Raw genomic sequence first — 26,202 nt, forward strand, 5'->3', positions numbered from 1 at the left:
ATTAAGGCTGTATCATATGGTACAGTTTTCTTCCTGCTTAAACCTCTTAATAGAATATTTTATATCTTTATTTTGCATATATAAATATCTGTCTAAAGGTTGCGGCATTTACTATTAAGAAAGAGGAATTTGCTCCAAAGTAACTACCAGGAATACCAGTAAACAAAGAGATTTTTCCCAGCAGAGAGGTGAATTTATGTCTGCAAACTAACTAACCCATTGAGATTTATATATTCAATGTTAGTGCCTAAAAATTAAACATTTTATTGGTGTTTGCCTGTCTATGATGCATTCACCTCCAGCTACATGCTAATACTGTTTGTTAATATCTTTTCCTGATGGCATGTGACTATAATTTTCTGAGTGCATCAGATCTGTTTAGCACTGTCCAAAATAAAATAACATGAAGATATAAATGCTAATGTAGAAAGTGCACCATGGGGAATGTACATCATAACATGAAACTACTTTCTTTATGTACATGAGCTTTAAGCAAAGAATCTCGGGGTTTGTTTGAGGTTTGATTTTTTTTCAGTATACTCCCTAGATTTTTTTCTCCTTATAGCTTGTTGTATGTCACGTACTACATATAAAAATGAAGCTCAAATTGCTACTTGCTACAAATTAAGCTGAAGAAGATCTGTGTCTGACCATCCTAAAGCTGTGAATTGAGCTTTCATGGATGGATGATTTTATTTCAAGTCACTTCTTTTCATTACAGTTGCCCCAACTATGGACTTCATTTCAGAAGGGCTTAAGAGGTGAGTGCAGGCAGTTTTGACATAAGTTATATGAATAAGTGTCATGGTGGGGGAGTTACACCAGATGTGAGATCAGTATTTGTGTAAGTGGTAACTGCACCACACAAATAAATACCTGAGTGACATGAATATACTAAAAGGATTAGAAAAGAATAAAAGAGCAAATGTAAAGAAGTCCAAGAAGACAAAAAGAATTCTTTAAAAGCACTGAATTTTCACATGAACACAACTTTTAAAGTGTGATATTGCACTTTGATGCATATGTCTTTAATACATATAACTTGGAGATGATACACTGTTATTAGAGACTTATCATGCCTGATGTGCAATGCAGAGGCGTTTGCTTTGATGAATTGGAATTTGCTGTCATGAATCCAGTGGCAGCAATGAGACACATCACTACCACTAGCATTCAGAGGCTTATAGCTATAATTACCCTATATTAATACATAGACATATACAGGACAGAACCAAATCTCTATCTATTTGTGTCCTCCACCACAAAATTCTTATTTCCTTCAATGTTTTATACAGCTTATGTGTTTCAAACTTAATCCTGCATATCAAAATAACACTTAGTCTTTATAGCTACACTAAGTGTTTCTATCACTAAACATGTATATTATTCTAGACTTATTTCTGTGAGATTTATGCATACTGTATAAAGAAGCAGAGGAAGAGAGAGAGAAGTAAGAATTTCTTCCCTGCTTAAAAGGGATTTCAGCTATTCAAAAGATCAGAGAACAGTAGTAAGAGAAACATAAAGGAAAACAGTAAACTGTAGGAGCTGCATCCTTTGTTATAAGATGCATATTCATTGGAGAAAAAAAAAAAGCTGGAAACATTTTAAAATTGCACATATACAATTTACAGCTGCTCTGACTATTCTGCATGCCATTCAGTTTAAAAACAGACAGCTTGGCTCTGTTTATGCAATTTTAGAACTGTCAGACTCTTCCTTAGAAATAATATAAATGCAGCTTGTGAAATGGCTTCAGATATGGGAAGCCGCAAGGATTTGTTTGGATTTCTGAAGTTTCAAAGTCCTGTGTAAAATTTTAGGTAAGGAAAAAAATCCCTCAGTGTCCATAATTCTGGCATATTTGGAAAAGCACGTGAACCAATTTCTCTTTCTACACAATTTGAAAACTGTGTGATGGTCATACTCTTTTTTTGGTAGGTTTTCATGAAGATCAGAAGCAGGACAGGGTCCCAACTCCAGTCTGGGAGTTCATGAGGATGCTATCACACTTGGATAAGTGGTGTGTCTAACATACAGGAATACTGTATACTCTAATAACAGCCTGCAGACCTTCAAGAGCGGGGCTTGACTGTGGTATAACTTGAAAACCTGCAAGAACTGTCTTTGATAGTGCAGTCTGGATGTTTGCTCTGCCCAGGTAAGCACTACACAAACTGTGACTTTCATGTGGGTAGGAGGAAAAGGTGTGAACACACTGTCAAATTCTGTAAAGATCAAACTTAGTAAACAGTTAGGGAAATATTTACTAATTCTTTCTTTTCTTTCTTTTCTTTCTTTCCTTTCTTTTCTTTCTTTTTTGATTCAACACAGGTATTACACTTAAAAGTGCCCAAACCTAGAAACACTCTGACCTCTTGGTGTCTTACCACCATCTGTTTTGTACCAAACTGTTCTGAAAGTATTGCATTTATGAATTTGGGATTCATTTCTTTAATAGTTTCACTTTTAGAAGTTGTCTTCTTGTTTTACTACAAAACAGGAACACACAGCCTCTACAGCTGCCTCCCCTCTTCCAGCAACCAACTGTGGTTTTATATTTTCTATGGGTTCTTTTAAGCTTTGGAGAGAAGCAGGGGGTGTTGTGGTTTATTTGTGGGTGGGTGGTTTGGTTTAATTTTTTTTAAGTTATTCTGCTTAATATTAAAGGTATGTTACACTACCTGTGTATCTTGCTTGTGACATACTTTACCTGATTCACTTTTTAATTTGTCTGAGCTTGTCTTATCACCAGAGATGTAGTCTGTTATTGATTAAATAATTCATTTAGCTGTCCCCAAGATGACAAATCTGCTTATTGTCATGAGAAAGTTGATATACTATACTTTGTTTACAAAGGCTGTAAACAGTCAGAAAGTAATGTATACCTACAACATTTTTATAGATTTTACATATTATGTACATTTCATTAACAGTTACATCCAGCAATAAATGTATATTTATTTGATAAAAATTGAAATTGGCACTAAAATAACTCACATTTATTGGTTGTGTTCAAAGTAAAGAGAATCAGGAAAAATTCACATGGTGAATTAGCTTATGAACCCTTTCAAATTTTTGTCATGTTTGCTAAGCTCTCCCATTTAACCCTTTCAACACTGCTTTGGGAATGCACAGAAATTTCCTCCCGCTTTCTAAACTTGTGAGCATATGGTATATTGCATGCATCCATAGACACATCCCAATTTTACCTCTCTGTATTAACTTCTCACATGTATCCCATGGCTTAAGAAGAGTTTATCTTGTTAATGTTTTAAAAATATAACTCTGTTCCTAGTTTGACATTACATTGAAGCAGACATATTTTTAAATTACTAAGAATTTCTGCTTTTCTTTACCCTCCCCTTCTTCACTCAGAAAACTACCCAGAATCTGGATTAACATATTGAATAAAAAATTATCATCCTTACCATCACCTTTTTAGCTACAGATCTCCACACAGACACAGTCTGTTTGTAGAACCCATACTGTTTCAGAGGCTGTTTCAGAAACAGGTTTGAAGAGGTCTTGCAAAATTTGGATAAGATGAGCAATGAAAGGGAGCACAGCAGAATTAGAGGTATGCTTAAGACCATATCCATCCTGATAAAAATGCCATATACAGGAGAGACATTTGTAAGTAGTTATTGTACTGCTATATAAGAGGAATAGTAAGAATGGCAAACTTTTTTCTTTTGAAAAATTTCTTTGTTGCATTTGGGCCCAGTACACTTCATCTCATCATTTAAATCAAAGTATAAGTGCCTTGCTTTCAATGTAATAAATTCGTAGAAAAAAAAAGGAAGGAATATTGTAAAATTTTCCTAATTTTCAAGATATTCCCTATTTATATGTAAATACATTTATGTTGGATATAAATGTTGGATAACATCTTTTTAGCAAAAAAGCTGCTGGAGAAATTAGCAAACATGCTAATAGCAAATATATGCAAGTTTAATCTTCAAGTGCAGTGTAATAGGAATTATTTATAGCATTACTAAATAATCAACAAAAAATGTGTTTAGGCATCAAGTGTAAAATGTAAATACTGGAAGTTAAAAACTTTGGAAATACACTATTTCACTTCAAAGGCAAATTTTTTTCATTGTATTTTATCTATGTGTTTATTTTACATTTAATGGCTTTGGATATAAATTTGACCTGAGATGTAGACTATTGCAATTCCCAAAACTATGTTAATCGCTTTCGTTTCTAAAGGGGCAAATTTTGGTTATTTTTATTGTCTGTGTCACACAAAAAATACATACAGTGAATTTATAAAGATGTATATTTATAGATGTCTGTGTTTACTAACCAAATGCATGTATAATGAACCCAAAGTTATGTATTTTTATATATATAAACATATATATATAAACATATATATATGTTTATATATGTTGACTAAACATATAAATAAGCATTTTCAGGTGGTTATAACCACCCAAGTTTTTTCATTGTGTCAGTGTTTTCTCATAAGCTTTCAGTGGTATTCTCCTCACAACATTTGAACATTATTGATGCATATCATTCTGTAGAACCCTCCAGTGGATTCAAATTATATATACAGATGTTCAATTTATATTTTTGTCATTTTATAAGGCTTTATACACTGTGCTTCAGTAGAAACAATGATTCATACGTGTGAAAAAAAATTAAAATACATTTTCATAAAAAGGGCACAAATTATTGATAAACACATCTATGTTTGCAGATTGGTTATTTCTCAGAGGTTATTTGGGGTCATAATTGTAAATCTCATTACCTTGCTTGAAGGAGAAGGTCTCTTTCATTATTACGGTGCTGAGGTCCATATCCCTGAAGCTAATTGCAAGGTATTGCTTCAGAGTTCTAATTGTTTGCCATCAAAATAGCTGTGTAAGCTTGATTAACAGTGTTCAGCAACATTCATAATAGTCCAAGCCTGGTCCTGCATAAAATAGAAACTGGGAAAAAATCAATAAGATTTAATAAGATCAGGAACAATCACTTACAATAGTACATCAATCACACAAAGTAATAGGTGCAGGATTTGATAGGGTCCTGAACTGCCTGAGAGATTCATAACCAGTACTCGTTAATGATTTGTTCATTTGCATTTTATCAATCCAGCTACAGCTGACAAGCAGAAGGAGCAGAAAGGAAATATGTTGACTTAAACTCATCAGAGTTTGCAATTAAAAAAATCCCAGATAACTTAATAGGAAAATCAGACATGGCTATATACGTGGACGGTGTGTGTATATACACGTGTACATGTGCTCTTTCTTGCTGCAAGATTATAATAAATTACCACTCTATAGTGGCTATTAGTATTCCCATAATCCCTCAGAAAGTCTGCTTATGTCTGAGAAAAAGTACAACAAAATATAAATTTTTAAATTCTCCTCGGTGCTTCACAATGTTACTTTCTCATTGCATTTCACATAGTGTATTGCCATCACAATATTTAATATGAAACATGCATATTGTCTTGTTTTCATACCCTTTTAAATAAATAAAGCCCTGGGCTTTGCCTTGGGCCAAACCCATATCAAACACAAAACCAATAGTAATGAGATGGCTTTCTGGTGATTATTATTTAGCATTATATCCTATATCAGCAGATTTTATGTCTTTCTAAAGTAATTAAGTTTTGTTTACTATCTGAACATTTTTTGAAATTGTCATGAATAAACATCAGATCTCATTTATCCAGACTCTTGTCTGTTTGTAATGCATCAGTCTTTTGTTTAAAAGAAGAAACCCAGAGCCAAGACAAGTTAAAATGCTACAAAAAACCCCACATGAGCTGCCTTGTGTGTGGATGAGTTATTTAGAGTGTGATCTTGTAGGTCTATCTGCAGGCTGTTTGTTTGCCTGTGTTTGTTGGGTCCATTTTGATGAGTGCCTTATTATAAACCAAATTACACATCTCCCTTTTCTGAGAAACAGTTTGCTCTGTTAGATGTAGTAATTCTAATTTATATCCCAATTAATGTATTCCCCTAGTATACAGCCTTTTCTTGTCCTTACACCAGTTTGTTTTTTTTTTTTTCCACAGACAAAACCTTAAAATACCGTCTTTGGCTTTCAAGAGTATCTCGTGACCCAGAACATGTTTTGTTTATTTGTACAATCCCTTTTTTTGCTCATTTTAGTCAGCTTCTACATTTTAAAAGGAGAGCAGCAAATTCTTAATCAATATATGCTCCTGTCACATCATCTTATACTATGACAGCATCTAATGCCAGTACAAAGTCTGGGCTCCCTTAACACATAGTTTAAAATGGAGATTGTCACACAGTATGATATGGAAACGATTTAATTTGAGTTTTCTGTGCTACATCTGGCCCTTTGGCCTTGGCAACTGTAATGGAGGACCTTCCCAAGTTAGGTGACACTATGATTTTTTGAGGTAAAAGGATGACTGAATTTACAGACTGACTGATGCTGTGATTTTAAGGCTGCACCATGACCACCCCAGTGGTATGTGTTCCATGGAGAAAGAATTGGCAGGTTGGTGGCTTTCTCAGAAAATTGGCTCAATCTCTAATGAGATTTCAGAAATTATATTCTCTAAACTGCTATTCTGGGACATGTAAAAACTATCAGCTACTGTATTAATCATGGATTAGTTGTAATAACTATTAATTTTATAGTACTTTCAATTTTTTTATAACTTTAAAAATATATCCTGAACTGGATAATTAAATCCATGAGCTGTATTAAAATCAGAGTAGTAATAAGAGAAATAGAATTATTTGCTACAGTAAGTCTTGAGAAAAGGATATTCTTTTTCTGATCCTGAGCTGACCGTGAATAATTTGTGGTTTCTAATAAGCATGTTTGCTTCATTAAATGGCTGTTTAATGAAGAAATACTATAGCCTCTGAATTTGTTAGATATTCTTGGATAAAAATATTAATTTGGCTGTTAGATATGTACGATTTAAAGCTATGCTATTCGTTTCTCTGAGTAAGTGTGGTAAAATAGTCCCTTGTCAGCTTCTGCTTCAGCCTTCCCTGTAAGTTGTCCCTGAGTCACAGATATCCTGTAACATCTAAACTACTGGTGCCACCAACTAAATTTAAGCCCAGGCTAATTTCCATTCAGTTTAAGTCTAGGAAGAGCTAAAATGTGCCATAATGAAGACTCTATATTCAGAAAAAGGAAATAGAAATGTCTGGAGTTGTTGGCTTTCCAATTTACTGACAGATGTGAGCTAGAACCTTCAGTATCAAGCTAGGTTTTGCTATTCTTTGATTAAACATGTATTACTTCTTCAGGAGCAAGCCTTCATCCCTGACTGCTGTGCGTGCAATGCAGACTGCAAATGTCTTCAAAGAATACTTACACAAATCCATGAGAAAAAGGCCAATTCATTTCTAATGAATTGCTTGTTTTCAGATATACCTGATACCCAGCTGTAAGCTTTCTGCAATATGTAAGACCTTGAGGGATAAAAGTGTGACTCGTGAAATGGGGATGGACTCTTGCTATCTGGCTGTGGTGGAGGGATGTGCCTTTTAGGGGGATTTCCATTTGTGGGAAGCCTTGAACCACAGAGTACTGCACTACTGTTTGGCAGCATTTCTGTCTCTGTGGCCCAGGACAGATAAATCCTGGATTTTCCTAACCAAGCCATGAGATCAGAGAAAGGAAACCTCTGAAATGGCCTGGATATGTGAGAAAAGCAACAAGGAGCAGAGATATATGTCAGGTGCAGGGGATGGAAACATCTGTGTGATACAGACGCATCTACCGTGTGCAGTTATGTCCAGTGATTGATAATATAGAAATGTTAACATTTCTTTTTAATGAGTATATCATTGTTTGGCTGCTCAGAGGCAGAAGTTATCATTTTTCTCTCCAACAATCAAATCAGGGGCCAGATCCTTGAAAGAAACTTTTCAATCAATTTCACTCTTTAAAGAGCTTAAAAACATAATCAATAAAAGATTTCAAGAAACTGGAGGGGAAAAAGGAAAATTCACAAAACATGGAGAACAGCCATTAGAAAATTATGCAAATCACATGAAAAGTGAACATAAAACCAAGTCACTAATTATCTGAGATATCTAATAAAAAGTGATGGATTGTGTTAACTCCAGGGTTTTTTTTCCGTTCTGCAAGAGCTATGTTATTTACTCTATGCTTGTTATGACTCTAAAAATACTATGCTGGAAAACTATGTTCTTGCTAAAAAAAAACCAAAAACCACTATATACAAGTTTTAGGAACACTTCTCTTTGTCACTTTGTAAAGTGTTATATTAAGAAGTGCTTTAATATTGCTGCTGCTTAACAAAATCTTCTGCGTGACAAAATCACATCATTCTAGACTTTGGGAGTGTCTAACTGAACTACATTTCTGTTTCTTCATAAAAAGAAGTGACTATGGAAAGCTCTCTAAATATTCCGGGTGAATAAGAAGCCAAATACTCCAAACTGGGCATTCTTCCATAGGAGGAAATAATGGGAAAGCAAGATCCAGTTTTAGGCAGCTGCTGGTCTGAACAGACACGTCACACTAGGGTGTTTTCTAACCCCAAAGAAGTGACAGAAAAGAAGGGATTTCATCATTATCTCCCTGATTTGTGTATAAAAAAGAAGCTCAAGCAGGTACTATGGCCTGTGGCTGACAATTGGTCCATACAGCAGTTGTGATTTCCACAGACTTGGCAAATGAGAATCAGGATTTACTATGGCTACAAATCAGGTATGCAGACCAAGCTGGAAAAAAATTAGCTTCTGCTTATGAAATTCTAAACATGAACATGTTTTGGAATGCATTTTTAAGGCCTGGTTTTGAAATGAGCACACTAAAAGTAATACAAATTCTGAAGACATCATATTACGTAACACTGTTAATAGCCAGAGCTTGAAGTCTGTCTTTCAGTGAATTCCAGATTGAAAGATTTTCTGTTTGACTTCAGATTTTTCAAGCTTTTCCCTTAGAATATTTAAAATCTAAGCCTAATTTTTTTCTTTTCTTTTCTTTTTTTCTCCTCCTCTTCTTTTTTCTTTTTTTTTTTTTTTTTTTTAATCTTGTCACCATGTTGTCATTTTTTGTCATGTATATTATTCCAGAAGGATTTGATGTCTGGAGTGATTGCATAAATCAACTCAACTATGTCACTACTTATAAGTTTGCAATATGTTAACTCTCTTCATAATTTACATAATGTTTAAATAATATACCTTCTTTTTCCCTTATCCCTACATTAATGTGATTAGAATCAGTGGAAGCGCTATAATTTTCTTGTAACGTGTGCTTTCCACCTACACTTGCTTATTACAAGAAGTATCATTTCTAAAACTAGAAGCCTCTGATCAGTTTAGCTGTCAAAAATTATTTTTTTCCAAGAACAAAATTACCTTATAAAATATATTATTGTTTCTACTTAGTATTCCTGTTAAGGTAAACAAACAACAGAAAATTGTTGCTTTGTCTTATTTATTTCCATACTGGCATCTAACTGTAAGCAGTAGTGGAATACATCTTCTGATATATTATGCAATTAAATTGATGGATGGTTAATTGAGTCAGTATGGCATACCATATGTGTACTCCTGACCTGAATGTCACTGGTCAGATTAAGGCTTCACACATTTGACCAAAGAACATATGCTGTTATTGAGAATGTGGCTCTAGATAGGATAGGGATTTTAGTCCATGGAAAAAAAATCATCATAACTGGCTTTACTCTTTGGTTGTTGGAGCCCTGGCTCCTTACGAGTCCATCTGTAAAGGACTTTAAAAATAATGAAAGTTATTAATTAAAAGCTTACTGACATCACGGCCATTAACTTTGGCAGGCTCTTTCATTAATTTATTTGAGGTCTCTTATTACATGACATATCCTCATCATAGCATTTGTGCCTTTGTACATCAAGCTTGAGATCTTATTGGCTTTTGAGCTTAGCCTTTTCTTTTTTTATCCCAAATGCCTTCTCATTTGAAGAAATAAAATATTTTCCTCATTGGTGGGCATGATACATATGCAAGCAATAAAGTAGCAGAAGGAGGAGAGCTCATACACCTTTAATGGCAGTGACACCTAGACATCAAAACACACACAGATTCTCACACAGAAACATTCTTGTATATATAGTTACATCATAGTTGCAAATAATGATATTTTTAGAAGTGCCTTGCTAAAACATTGTTTTCATGATGATTAGTCCTAGTTTTTGGCAGATTTAATATTTCTGTTTTATCTTATTTATCTAAATAATATTTAATGACATTGTATTTTTTTGTCAGCTATTTTGCATATTTCACTTCTAAACCAGCTATTATGGGAGCTATTTTAGCTTCACAAATGTTTTAAAGTAAATTATGTTATTTTACAAAATTATTGCAGTAGAACATACATCTGAGCAATAATGTTTTATCTTTGACATTGCTTTGATGACTCATCCATTTTGACAGGTAACTGCTTTAAAGCTATTTAGTTTGCATCAACACTGAGATAAAATGAGACTTGAACAATATGTACTGTAGGAGAAAAAAAATATACTGTCATTACATGGTTAGAAAAAACAAAGATTTGTAATGGGAAAAAACAGCTAACAGAGAAATATCTTTGATTCAGTCATTGCTTATTGTAACAAACCCTCATATTCTTTGTCCACTGTCTTAACCTAGGAAAAGAGTAGCACTGTCTCTGCTGCATAATTTGTTACTACCACTTTGAGAAAGATTATGATAATGTACATATAACAAAATTGACAACAACGGAGGAGTCCTGTAATTTTGAACTAAATTCAAGGAGGCTGCTCTGAGCATGAGAACTAACAGTGTCTTCATTATGATTAGCTTACCTTTTCAAGTGTTCTGCTAGGAACCTCTATCACGTAAATTGAGGCAGGAACTTTATTATCATCACTATAGCAACTGCAGGGAAATTTATTTCAAAACAGTTGGCTACCTGAAAATTTTCTCATGATGGAAGGAACAGCAGATGATATATACATTTTAATTCATTTTCATTTATTCCTGTTTTGAAGTGTTCCATAAATGAGTGAAAGGCTTTTTGTTGTTGTTTTAAATACAAGATGGCCAGTTCCATCTTAATTTTTTTCCTAATCCATCTTCTTTCACTAGGAGCAAAAAGGAGTGATGAAGGATTTTGGTTCTATCATTATATGCAAAACTTTAATTATGCTAAGATATGAAATATTTCAAATTGGCCATTTAAGGCACAATTCTCTTCATTATTTAATTTTTGAGCTTAGCTGTTACCTGTCTTTTCTTTCAACTTTGATCTTAAATCACATAACTGCTTACCAAGAATTATGAAGCATGAATTTTTTTTTATTATTTTCCCATGGTGTTATTATATTCTGTGCCTAAAGAAAAGGAATAACTGCACAGATAAATTTGTCAGGGATGTAGAGGGAACTGTAGATGAACATAGAATTGAATACAAATACAAGGAAGTGTCTCTTTTGCTGCCCATGGCAGGATGGATCCCATGTTCATAACTGTAATTTTTCATGCACAACCCCTGTTTTGTTGCATTTTTGTAATTACAGACCTAGCATAATGCTGAAGACAACAGTAATGTTTCAGAAACTGGAAACAATCTTTCCTTGAAAATGTACAAACAATTTTTTTTTTTATTTCTTTCTGCTCCATGAGTTTTATTTTCTTTAAAATGAAGAAAGAGAAAGACAGTGTTTTGAAAAGTGTGTTTCATTAAATGAGCGCAGAGAAATGGAGAAATACTTCAGCTGTCTTGAAACCCTTTTTCTCCACAAAATATAAGTGTAAAAATTCTTATTATTTATGCATCATGGCTAGTGTTCCATTATGAAAGTGCAGTGTATCTCAAAGGTACCCCATATAACACACTTCAGTCACTGCTTTAACCAATGCCCATTTTTTATTGAAAAAGACTGTATAAAGTTTACTGCAATCTGCATTAACAAATAGATCACATGATGGGGACTTCCTTAGCTCTCTTTAACTTTTATATCTTGTAGCCAAATTTCCCTCAACTCCTCCTAATAAAGAAGAATATTTTGTGCTTTGGATTTCAGTGGATTCTTCCTTTCACTATGAAATGGAAACATGTTAATTTTCTTTCACAGACAGGAAGGCACTAAAAGATTTGTTGAAGATGAGAATGCAAGATTGAATGTAAACCAGTCAACACAGCTGAATATTTTGGATATTTTGCATAAGGCTTATTTTCATTTTTTTCAGTTTTAGGAATCTCACCAGGACACCTACCTAAATAGTCAAGTTGTCCTAAGGTCCTTAAATAATTCATTGAGAAAGGTTGCCCCTCCAGAACATAATCAGAATTGCTCTCTGAAAGTACCGTTTTTACTTCCATTGACTAAATAGGATTCTATTGTATTGTATTGTATAGTATTGTTCCTTTACTAGCCTTCACTCACTAAAAAATCCATCAGGTCAAAAATATTTTCACTCACAAACATCTCACAGTGAAAAGACAGAATTTTCAATTGCAATATGTTTGGTTGGGTTTTTTTTTGGTTTTTTTTTTGAGTAGACTTTGGCTGGTAGGTCAGTTTGGCTTCGGTTATTGGGGGGCTTTTTTTTGTGGTGTGTTTTGTTTTGTTGTTTGTTTAGTTGTTTTGTTGGTTGGTTTTGGTTGTGTTTTTTCGACACATTTTTATTATTCTACAAACCCTTGAAGAATATGAAAATCCCAGGAGGCCAGATCTTGAAATCATTGCTGCCAATGGGAGTTTTGCAGCCAGTGACTCCCCCAGGATCAGTATTTCACCCTTTTACACAAATTTAGGGTCAATAAACAAATGTCTGTACCTTGGAAATGCAAGTGGAATAAGTCAGGGTAACTGTGTGAATGATCAGAGATGAAATTAGTTTTCAGTGCTGCTTAATAGTTATCAAAAAAAATCTATCATTAGGTACTATAACCTATAAACACAAATTATTTGTGGAAGAAAGTGCTAATGCTTTGAAAATCTATCTCTAGGCATTGAAGCAGCCATTGTAAAATGTTGTGCCTCTATATGAGATCTTAACATATTTTTGAAATAGAGATCTCAATTTATTAAGGCAAAAGATCTGTACATTAATGTATTTGATCCAACTCCAGTATCCCACTGAAGTCTCATCAGAACCAGCCTCACTCTCCATGGATTCACTGTTCTGCTAGCACTTTCACACTTGCAATGTTAGCATTTCTGGTCTCCACAGAAAGCCAGCTTCCTGTAGGCCCAGAGTGCACCCACAGGCTCCACCACTTCTTCACCCTCCCTTTTCTCATGGTCATCTCTGATACGACACAGCTGTGGGACCTTGTTCAGAGCTGCAGAAGGAAGAGCCTTGTTGGGGTCTCCCACCTTCCTTCACCTGAGATGCTCACTCTGGATCCCTCCTGTAGCTTTCTTTTCACTTTTTGGATGAAGGCTGAGCCTGGTCCATGTCACTGATCCTGCCATATACATCTCACTGGGCACAGTAGGATGGCACTCCGTTGGTGTGGCACTGACAGCCTGACCATCACCCACGGACCCTGGTTCAAGGCCCTTTACAAAGCAGCCTCCTCCTCCTCCTGCTCCTTGCTGTTACAACTCCCAAGGGCCAGCCAACCTGAGATAGGAAAGTGGTGTTCCAACAGTTCAAGAATTTCTTCAATTCCTTTCATTCTTGATGCCTGCCTTGATTAACTTGTATCTGAAAAGATTTTCCTATGTATAATGTTGGGTTTTAGTCAACACATAAGAGAGAGAATGTATATCCCAATCTAGCCAATAATATGTTGTTCATCTGGAGCATAGAAAAGCTGATTGCAATCCATTTTTTTGTTGGATCCAATGACTTGAACCTGAGCAGCTATACAGCCCCTTTATGTCCTCAGTTCTCATATATTCCTTTATGAAAAAATGTTCCATTTGCCAAAGCAGGCATTGTGCCAGAAAATGAATGATTAACTCCACAACCAAAGGATTAAGGTGATTGTGTGTTATTTTCACTTAGGAATTCCAGCTTTGAATCCTGCTGCAATGAATGTTTATGAAGAATGGAATGCTCCCAATAGAAAGACTCAGGACAAATGGAGTCAAACACAAGGACTGTGGCATTCACCCGAGATGCTGGAACCTGGAAAGACATTGCTTGAACCTCACTTGTCAAATACAAATAAAGGAAAAAAAACAGCACTCAACTGGCTGTCTGATGAATTGTGAATGGTATGTTCTCAACAGTTTGTCCTCAGAGTCTCTTTATGAGGATTAGATAATGTGTTGTGATGAAGAATGGAAAATTTAATATTTTTTGTTTGGAAATCCCAGCTCTTTCCTGTCTGTCCAAAGGGTTATCTTCATATTCTGATGCACTAATGCTACTATCTCAAATTTTAGAAGAAAATAAATAAAAAAAATCACAGTCTGAGTTTCATGTCTGATCTCTCTTCTTGAACTTCAAATGTAAACTTTATTATAAGAAGTCCTTTTCAACATTTCTGGTTCTCTGCCATCCTATAACTCTCAAAATGTTGGAAAAGATAGCTCATGCATAATGCATTAGGTGAAAAGTCTATAAATTTTTTTGCTTTTAATTCATTTAGGAATCAAACTAATTTAATTTTCCTCATTGAGTATATTTTTATTCCTTGTAAAACAATCATTAAAACATTTGAAATAATAGAAGTGGAATAAGAAAGCATATCAAACATGTAGTTTTAATAATAGATTGCATTGTTAAGTCAGAAAGAATTAGGTAATTGTAGACAGTAAATATTTTAATGCATATTCTCCTCGTGGCTTGTTAATTCAGTTACTTACATTAGAATAGTTGCATAAGAAAAACATTTTTTGCTAAATCAATTATCATAGAAAGCATTTTTTTAAGTTTATGCATTTATGTTACATATGAATGAGCAATATTGTGTTTGTATCTAATTTAAGAAACATGTCTCTAAGGAATTAAGAATGTGTCCAGGATGGAAGGGAAAGGGAAGCACCTCACTTTGTTAGAAGAAAAAAGGGGTGAAGTTCCCCTAAGATCACCTACTCAGGATTTGGGTTTGGGCATATCCCTTAATCAGGATCTAGATCAGAAGAGTCTCATAGAACTGAGTGAAAACTTATCAATCTGTTCAGCTGAGAGGGGGTCAGAAGAAAGGAATGTTTTTCGAGAATTTTTATGGTAGTTAAATAGAGAAAAAAAAGTCCATTTGTAGTATTAAACATATTCTTAAAATTATAGGATACCTTTTCCAAAACCTCTATAACTCCCTATAAGCCTAAGTCCTGTTAACTCTGGAAGTGATTTGAATGCTCTTGAAAACCAAAGTTCTATACCCAAGTAACAAGTTTTTTTTAAATAGTTACCAATACCATGTCATCAGCGTCTAAATACCTTGTAATGTGAAAAAAAAGGAACAGCTATGCGTGTCCATTGTCCATAGCAAATGGTATCACTTTGAATTGTGTACACATTTAGAAATAATAAAATTAAATTGTATTTTAAACATATGTATAAACATACATACATATATATATATACACATATATATAAACATATATATATATATATAACATTATATCCATCACTCAGTGCTTCAAATGACTCAGAGTTTTCTCCATGGAAGAGATTCTCCATGGAAGAATTGTACTCATGTAGAGTGATGCCATTGTTCCTCTTGAGGCATAAAAGGAAATTTCCAAATTAAACAAAGCCTCAGTAAGTTCCTTGAAGCCACTGCCATTTCATCATTCAATTGGAGCTCTCAGTGTTACCTTTCCTGACCTTGTTGAAAATACCAACGTCACACAAGCAACACCACTAGGGAAAAACCCTCCTACTTCCTAGGGATTTCATGAATGTGAGAGGAAGAAGAGAAGGTGAAAAATTCATTACCGACATAGTATGTCTCCAGTGCAACATTCTCTCCCTGCTTCACTGAAGGCAATTGCCTACTCCTGGGATGGAGAGTCACCTCCTTTCCCAAAGCATTTCAAAGATCCAGCATTCTCCATGCTCATTGCACCCACTAAATATTATATGTACGGGATGTTTTGGCCGGCTGGATGGGGATAGAGGACAGCTATGTGTAACCTTTAGGACCTCTTTCTCCTTCATTTGCAATAAAATGGGGAAATATATACTTAGAAGACATAATTTTCCCCCTCATTCCTGGACAGTATAGATCAACAGCAAGTAATACATACCAGCACTTTTACAGGATTCAACCTCAAGAACAGTTTTCTGCTCTTTACTGTACTTTGGTTTGGCTGATTTTTATGCATTAGTATAGAAGAGACTTTTCAATATTCAAATGGATGCCAAGCACAGTAGTATAGTGCATTAACCTTTCCCTTTGAGATATTTTAGTTCAATTGGTGGCAGAGAAAACCACAAACTGTGGCACAACTGTCAGTCTCATAAATGATTTGTGACTGTGTAAATGCAGACGCCACAGCTGTCATGTAATCTGCACACAGGCTATACTGGGAATGTAACTCAGACCCTTCTGCTCCAACAACATGGGCCTTTTCCATTTGTACTGTTCCATTAGCTGTTGAAATGGCTTAAAACTAGAACAATTTATCCTTCCCCTTTTGAACTTTTGCAAAATAGGACAGAGCTCTAAACTAGCTTTCATTTACCAACCAAAATTCTCCCAATGTGATTTTCTAAAGCAAACATTTAAATCCAGTGATACCTAAATAGCTGTCAACGGTATTATAGAGAGCTGTACAAAACTTAAAAGCCCAGAAACAGATACATTTTCCTGGTTTCAAGTGTCACTGCAAACCACAGATTCATGACTCTGGATTGAACATAACATTTAATTTATGGGTTTGGGTGGAAACCGCCTAAAAGCTGCAAATGCCATGGAGCTTTTATTTTAAAAGACCCAAAATTGCAATTCTGGCTAAGATTTGCTTTTTGAGGGAGGTAGTTTGAACCGAAAAATCACAAAGCAATACCAGGGAGAAATGAAATAATGTGAAACAACTCAGCAAGGCATGTCCCAATACGGAATCAAAACACTGAATGGATATCTCATGCACTTCCTTTTCAGGCCCAATAAAGAGGATGGTCACAAAGCCCAGCAGGTATATAACTTTTTCAAGTAAAAGGCAAGTTGGTTTCTTACTCTCCTCTCTGTTTAAGAAAGACCCAAGATCAAAAGGAATTTTTCAGTACACAGGACTCAGAAACATAAAGGATTATGAAAGAAATTTGCAAAGCCCCTATTATTTCTGTTATAGCAATGCTGACTTGGCTTACTTCTGAATAACTGATTATTTACTCCTCTGTAGAAAAGCAACATTTTTTCCAAAACTTAATATGGAACTCTTCTTAAATTATTACAGGAAATATATTTTCTCAGTTACTGAATTTAAGGAGAAAAACTCTGCTGAATATAGTTTTGTAGTTTCTTTATTTGTTTATACTCAGGAACAGTTGGAAATTCTTTCCACCACCCCACCACCCTCAATTCATTGAACCTATAGGTCTTCAGGCAATCAGCAAAGACTAGAACAGAGATGTAGTGTTTAGTTGTTGCTTCCAAAACCTAGACTGCCAGTAACTTAATGAACCCTCTGGAGATATGCTCCCATGTGGAGCAGGTTATGTCTGTGCTTGAGGAGGTTTAAATTAGTTATTTCTTAGAATACCCTGTGATGAAGGCACTGCTACCAACTGCTTTTCTTGTCACTAGCCCATCAGGGCAATAAACCAATTAGTTGTTGCCATAGTAAGGGTCATTTTTTACTATTTTAAATTCTTGGGAGGGATACACAGCACTTCCCATATTTGTGGAATCAGCATTTTCAGTTCATTATGATTGCAAATGAATGTGTTTCTTCACAGAAGCAGTTTCGTTGTCAAAAAGGACTTGTTACATTGCTGTTTTATGAAGTGCTAGCATAATATGGGGGTATGGGGTAGGAGGGAAGAGAGCAGGAGGTAGTCTGCTGCTTCAGATATATCAACCATTCATTTTTTATGAATGCTTTTGAAAAATATTTGGTCCTCAATTAGAAGTAGCCACATGCTGCTTCCAAATCACTATTGGCAAGAAATGCTAGTATATGCCAAAACTACAGCTTGCATCCTTCTGGAGGTATGAGATTTCTTCTTTGAAATTTCAGTCTATAGAGAAATCACTGAACACATGAAAATTAAATGTGCTTGAGAAGTTGGATTGTGTATTTTGGTTTGTATGAATGCACTTACAGTTTTGGGAGGGTGGATCAGAACCTTGTTCTGCTAAAATTTTTCTTGCAATGTGTAGTGTTCCTTGGGAAGAGCTGAACATCCTTACTTTCCAATATGTTCTCCACAGAAATTTAGTAAGCTTGGTTCAAAAAATGTTCTCCTACAGAGTAAGTAACTATTTCAGTTACTTTATTCCAGATTTTCCGTGGAATCATGTCACAGCATCTGCTACTGGAGTAAGGAGCCTGACAGACACTATTGCCAGGGTACAGTACCTGACTGGTAGTGTCAGGTTGAAGTTTCACCCTCTGGTGGTGGCTCAGACACATCCAGCCATTCTCTCACTGCCCTCCTGTGAGATGGGGGCCAGAATCAGAAGGGCAAAAAAGAAATAAAACCCCAAATACTGCAGTTTAATAGATAAAGTAAAAGATGCACATGCAAGCAAAGCAAAATAAAAAATTAATTCACAACTTCCCAGATTTTTAGCCATCACATGTAATAGTTAGACATGCCATCACTCCAAATTTTCACCCATTCCTCCCCACAGCTTTTATTGCTGAGTATGGAGCTATTTAGTATGGAATGTCCCTTTGGTCATTCAGCTGGGGTCAGCTATCCCAGCTGTGTCTTCTCATAACTCCTTTTGCACCCCCAGTTGCTTACTGAGAAGCAGAAAAAGCCTGGACATTGTACACTGTGCAGCAATAACTGAGACATTCCTATGGTATCTACGTTGTTTTGGTCACAAATACAAAACACAGAACCATACAAGCTACTATGAAGAAAATTTACTCCATCAAGGCCCAAATATGTAAGTGTCTTTAGGTTTCCAAAAGTGCCTTCATCAGCAAAATAGTTGAATATTGCATTTGTCAAGTAAAACACAATAATTGGAATTAGCATTAAGACCTTACATGAAAATTAAGCCAGGTGACTTGTTGAGTAGCTGCCACTTATGGCAGTTTTGAACAGCTTTCTTTGCTGTAGAAAACTTGTCCTAGGTGATGTTTGGGACCAAGGAAAAGAATTTTCATGAGGACAAGCTTAAAAGTATGCTCCTGTTCTGATGAGGGCTGCCTTTCAACCATCATTTCCATAGGCATGTACTGCAGTCCTGAAGAGAATAAAAAGAGTCAACAAGCTGGGAAAATTAGTCTTTTTCTTCCTTTTGTACTTCTCCCACAAAGTAATTTGCAAACAATGTCAACACTAAAAGCATATTTCAATTCTATTACATAGGGAAAATATCCTGTATATTGGAACCTAAAAAGGTTTCATGTAATACGTTATGTAGCCTCTTAAAGTATTGCAGGAAGATCCAAATGGAAGAATACTTTGTCTCTTCTTTGAAACTGAATTGAAAATCCTGATTTTCCATATCCCTTTGTTATAGTTTATAGTTCTTTCATTTTACATGTTTGAGTGCTTAGTTCTATAAGAAATTTGATGTTAGGTTCTGTTGGAACACCTGAATTTCCAAAAAATTTGGAGCCCAGTATTTCTGCTTTTAAAGGCATAATGAAGATACCTTTACTGAAGGAACCAAAAAAAGCCACCAAATTAAAGTGCAAGCCACAAAATGACAGAATCTCTTCTGGGAAGGGAAGAAAATTAAATTTTATTTTAAGATTTCTAATCACCTTAGGCAGAAAAGATCTCTAATATTTAATGCCTCTGCAAGAAACATAAAAGACAACTTAGTGAGATACTGCTGTAGTCATTCTTCCACCAGTGCCAGCACTGAATGCTTTGGTTGCTGCTTTGTGCCTGAATCAAAACCATGCTAGTGCATTTCTGGGCTTTCCTTCTCAGCATAGACACCTGCAGCTCTGGGTAGTTACTTTTAGCGATAGTTCTGCTTCCTCCATGAGACTAAGGAAGCTTGAGAGATCAGGACTATAGTGCACAAAGTGTTTCTTCCTGCTAGGATCAGAGGTGGACGCTGAAGTCTTCAGTCAGGGCAAGTTTCATGGTGCAGCAATAAAGGACGAGTAAAGCCAACTGGGAGGTTCAAAGAACAGACTCAACAGCTAGCTCAAGGACGGAAAATTTCAGCTCCTTGCATCTCTGGAGCCATGGTGGAAAACCTCATGGAAAACTCCAAACATTTTTGATATTGGTTTTTTTTTTCAAGAGTAGGAAACAGCATTCACTTTTGTATATGTGGTTGAAGAAGGGAGGCTGAAAATCTTTCTGCAATCACGAGGCTGGGGAAGATGATGATCTGAGGAAAGGCTGCTATGTTTACTCTGATGACTGTTTTCCACTGACTCTGGAGAGGAACATCAAGCCATCTGCACAGATTCCCACCAGTGTGAAAGCAGACACGGAGAGCAGGAAGGAAATGCATTGCTATGCAAACAGTACCACCTCTTTTGAAGTGGAGAATTAATCCTGAATACATCCAACACACAAGACCTGAAAGGCAGGCTTAGTGGGAGGTAATCTGCTCAATGCCCTTTCCTTTTGCTTAACTAGAAATAACTACAGGACCTCCTTCAGTGTTTCTGTCCTTTACTTTTTTCATACTTTTTAATAATATTTTTCATTTTATACTGCCTTTAATCCTAATAATTCCTAAAATGCTGTACAGTTTTTTAAAAAATATATGCAAACTATATACTTGGCATTATGCTGTCATACAATCATCACAGTGTTTCCTTAAGAAATAAAATATTGGTTATAGCCACCAGCTGTTCTCATCTTTAGTGAGACATCTTTATGACTGCTTTTGAAGATGTTCCTCTACAAGGTACTGAGTGGTATTTCCCAGAAAAAATTGTGAATTTGAGGCAAATGCAGTATGAAAAACATATCTCCACATGTCATTAAAGGGAAAGGCTAAGGTATTTTCAGCTGCATTAAGAAAGTGTTTTATATCTGCAGAAGTACAAACACTGATAATCGTGGGCCTGATCTTGACTATGCTCAAATTTGCAGAGTTTTCATAGAACCTCAAGGGAATTCTCACAGAAAAAGCAGAAGTTCACTGAATGAGTTACTTCATTCTACATTTTCGTGGTGTTGCAGATGATAGGAGTACCTCCTACCAGTCCTCTGGAGAGGCCAGCTCATAAATACTGAAGAATCTGAATGGTTTTCCTGTTCACTGAATGGAAATACATAGATATATCAACCACAGAAATCAAGAGCTAGGAAAAAAAAAAAAAAGACAAAAAAATACCCTCTTCCATGGACAGCTAGTATTGGGGAAGCACACTAAAAAGCACCTTCTCCTTCTGTCATACTTGTGTGAAGCTCTAAGCCTCTGCAACCCTGCTCTCAATGTTTCCTTTTAAGGTCACTTCATGGGTGTTTTCATACAGCAAGGTACAAAAATCTCTCTGATCTCTGCATGAAGGAGAGGAGGCTTCAGAAGTGACAGAGGGCAAGAAGCTGAGTACATGAACCTTCTGTGTTCCTTTGAAAGGACAATGCTGAAGATGGAAAAGATCTACCCTATATCAGGATCACAGGGTCAGCACAATTTTTCTGCTGCAACTTAACATGCCTACTTTTGAAACATTTGGCCCACAAAAGGCACTTACCTGAATTAATCTACTTTTGGTCCCACCATTTCTTTTTTGAATAACCAATTACAAATGTAGACGACATGTGGAAACGCTAACACCATTTGTAGGGTGGAAGAGCCTTGGCAGATCGGCAGCCTGTCTAACACATCTATAATTCAAAATTTTGAAGTTCCTATGGTATGGATGTGAAAGGAGATTGCATCCCTATGAATTTTATGCTTTGCTCTTGTCATATGGGTGGATGATGACACCAAATATTTGGTCTGGAACTGAGTATGCTGCATATTTATGTATTCAGAAACCTGAGCCAGACTAGAATGCTGAAATCATTTATGAATTTTTAGTAGTCTTCCTACTGTAAATGTTTAAAGCTGCAGCTTAGTAATAAGATATTTGATAGTAGTGCTCAAAAAGACACCACTTGGGAGTTATTAAAAAACATCTACAGACCTTAAATGTTTTTATGGAAAAAAAGTGATGTGGCCATCTTTCTTCCCTCTCTGAAAAAATACCATAGAAGCAACTAAATAGAGATGTAAAGCAAATAGTTGAAAAGTCAGTTTGCAACTTGCATAAAACCAGATGAGTAAAAATAAGATCCAATTGTGCTTCAGTACTTGCAACAGGAGATTTTATATGTGTGTTGTGTGTGTGCTTGCATATATACTTATATGTATGTGTTTGTGTCCATATGAATATTTACATATGCATGCATGTGTAAACACACACACACACACACACACACATATATATATATAAACATACATAAATTATTCAAAATCCTTCAACAGGCTTGTTGATAATGCCAACTTTTTTGCCCATGATTATAATCTGCATTATTCTACTAGACATTGCTTTAATAATAATAATAATATTTAAAAAATGATGTAGCCACTAAGAGAACTAATTTATTATTTGCATTAAGTGCTTATAATAATTGATTGTGCATCATGAATTTGTGTAAACTTGTAATACGAAGAAAACCATCAAGAGCACAATATTTATTTTCTTTGTCTAATGTGCCATAGTGTTTCCAAGACTGCAAAGCTGCAAATAAGAGTAATGTCTGATGGGGCACATTGAACAGTTCCCCAGAGACCCTGAAAGGACAGCGTATGATAACTTTCAGGCTTCCATTTATAACAGCAAGATTTACTTTAATGTTTGCGTGTTTCTTATGTGTACTATATAAAAATTATAAAAAAATGTATGGAAAGATTATTTTTCATATTGCATTAGTTTTAATTGGTTTTTGTTTTAATTCACCACTACAGTACTTGCTTTCCTCCAGAAAGATGCATAAATGCTTAACCTAGCATAATTATGTGTATACATTCTTACCATTAGTAATTTGTGCTTTAATGATATTTACCATTTGGACCACAGTATATTTCGATGACTCAGAGTTATTTAAAAATGTTTCATTTTCACAGGTTTCCACTATTTTTCTATAGATAAATTAGAAAAGCTTGGGGAATTGCACACTGAAAATTGAAATAAGGACTATAAAATCCATTTTGAGACTTGCCTTTTGGTGTTTACTTCAAAGCATGCTTCTGTGTGTGTGCTTGATTTACATTTAGCAATATCTAAGTGCAAATAGTAATCATACACCAAAGTAAACTGGACTATATGCAATTGCTTCCTCTGTTTCTTCAATTGCAGTTGCAATCCCATAGATTCAAATCTTGACAGGTAGCATAATTAGAAAATTCCCTTTGTCTTATTAAATGTGACTCTTCTCAATAGAATTCACTTCATTGCAGGCAAAGAACAGAAAATATACTTCAAATCTAAAATGGGAAATCAAGGGGGACTGTTTTATTTTTATCTGTCTTTGTGCAAGCGACATTATTATCAAAGGATATTGTAATGCTGAAAATGTACTTTTGGGATTTAAATCACGTATTAGCCTGGAAAGCAAAAAAGTGCTGTAGGGCCCATGCAATATATTTTCTCATTAATCTGATTGAAAGATTATCCTTCCTATAGCTATGAAAAGTCTAATACCCATATATCCATCTTTCCTGCTAGTAAAATTCAGCTTTGTGCGTAGTCATTGTCTCTTGTGTCTGAGGTCCTACACTCTTCTTCATTTCTCTGTATAAGCCTATCTGTATTAAAATAAATTCAGAACAGGCCGCCATTTCATGCACACATTTTGATTATTTCATAAGCTGCTGAGGAAAATGGAAGTATCAGCAAGTCATGCAGTTTTCTGGTAATGTAATGCTGTCATTACCTCAGTGGTCATGTGAAAAAGTTTAGCTATAATATCTATGACAAATGTTCGGTGAGTCAAAACAGTGCATTTAAATGAAATGCAGATATGAATGAGCCATTATTGCAATCACAACTCCAGCTTAGAAATTATTAAATATGAATATATACACTTTCACAGTAACCTGACATTTGTAATACATAACTAGCTGTGCATTTCTCACCCCCCCTCCTCCCGTTTTCCTCCCCATCATCCCCCAGATTGAGAACAGAGGAAGTCATTTTGATCAGAGGCTGCACACAGTAATTGAAGACACTCCTGATGATTTCATGCAATCAGAGTGGCACATTATTTGTGATGAAAATTAAGTAAAGAAGGAAAGCAGATTTATAGGTTGTCTTGCTTATGGTCAACTGCCTTTACAAAAGAGTAGCAATTCTATGCTAACCACCCCAACTGCATATATACTTTTCCACATCGTAGATTTACTGAAATTTTCATATAACCTTAGTCATAACTTGTGGTACCTCATGATTTTAAGCTTTTAATGAAACTACAGAAGGTGCCTTAAACTGAGTGATTTCTATTCTGAGCTCTTTGAGAGCTGATAGCATGAACAGTATAGATGGCTCTAGCCATAACTGTCACACAGATAATATTCTTTTATGCCTCAAGACACTAAGATGGTGCTGTAGATAACCAAAAGGAATAAGCTGCCACCATCACTAATCTGCAGCTTTGAAACACTATAGCTTTTGCATGGTTAAGAGAAGGTAAAATCGCCTAGAACTGGAATATAGAAGACATTTTTAAGTTAACATTGAAGAGAGAACTAAAGCTTTTCATATTTTTTAATCTATATCCACTCAAGATCAAATCAAGTATAACCCCCTTTTTGTGTGTTTATGGGTAACAATTGAAAATGCAAAAGAAGCTGATGCCTTTGAATCCTCCTAGGATACTTTGCACTAATATAGTGAAATTGAAACGTGGGGAATAGTTAGCCTTTTTGTTCCCTTTGGAGCTTAGCTTTCAAGATGTTTCATATAGACTTTTGGTTGATTTTGTAATACATGTAACAGATTTTGTCCACCATCCACTTTGTGCCAGAGGACCATGATTTCTGTTGATTATTTTTCAATATGTAAAAGCAAATGCAACTGAAACTTTAATAAAAGACTGAAATTTATTTGTTTCTATCATATCTAAGGTCACCAAATTAAAACTACATGGGTGTACGAAGTAAAGCAAAAAACAAAACTTTTATAAAACACTTTACACTTTACAAGAGAGTTTCCTACTAATAACCTTGTTTATTCCTATTTTTGAAAAAAAAATCTGGACAAATGCTTTTAGAATTCATGTTGCATGTAATTTTTTCATCTTTTTTGTCCTCTATAACACCTCATATGAGGTACTAGTAAAGACTGATTTATAATAAATAGAAATAAAGAAACAGTATCATTTTTGGAGCCTAGATTTTTTTTTCAACATACAGTTTAGAAATCCCTAATCAAAAATCCTATTGTTGTGAGAATACAGGCTGACATGAAGGTGTCAGGGAAGCAGCGAAGGAAAAATGATGATCTTAACATCAACAGAGTTTGACCGACTATAAACCACATTTTCTGGATGTGCTCTTTAGATATTGTGGTATGCTTTTCAGAGAAAATAAAAATTTTACTTTGAAGTCTCAAGCAGTATGAATATTTTTTATTGAGTACATGAACTATCAGTAATAATCTGCTAATTTGTGCTCCAAAATGCAATCATTGTTAGGACAAAAACCCAAAGCATGCAGGAAGCTATTAAATGCACAGCAGTATTTGAAATCAAACCACGGTGAGTTGTTCTTATGGCATGCTGACGTTATTGGTCCTTGTATATAGTTACATAAACATCTGTGAAGCCAGATTTTAAAAATGGTCTGTAAAGCAGTTAAGGAACATCAAAATCTGGCTTTGCCATCAACTCTCTAAGCTCTGTGCTAAGCATTACTTATGACCCTTCTGTGTAAACAACTGCATGCAGTTGAAACTAACACAAAATGTGAAAATATGATGAAATTACTTCCCACTTCAAAACCTTCTGCTGTGTAACAAAGAATTTCAGATTATACTCCTAAATAAAAATGGAATTTTAATCTCTCATTTTGCTATGGATTCAATTAATGCAGATGCCTTCACCCTCAATTCGACTTGACTAGCTCTAGAGCCTGTCATTGCTGCCTCTATGGCAAGCCCAGGTTTTCAGTCAGTAGATGATCTTGAAATCATGTACAGT

This window comes from Parus major, chromosome 2 (genome assembly GCF_001522545.3).
Source record: "Parus major isolate Abel chromosome 2, Parus_major1.1, whole genome shotgun sequence".
NCBI classification, from domain to species: domain Eukaryota; kingdom Metazoa; phylum Chordata; class Aves; order Passeriformes; family Paridae; genus Parus; species Parus major.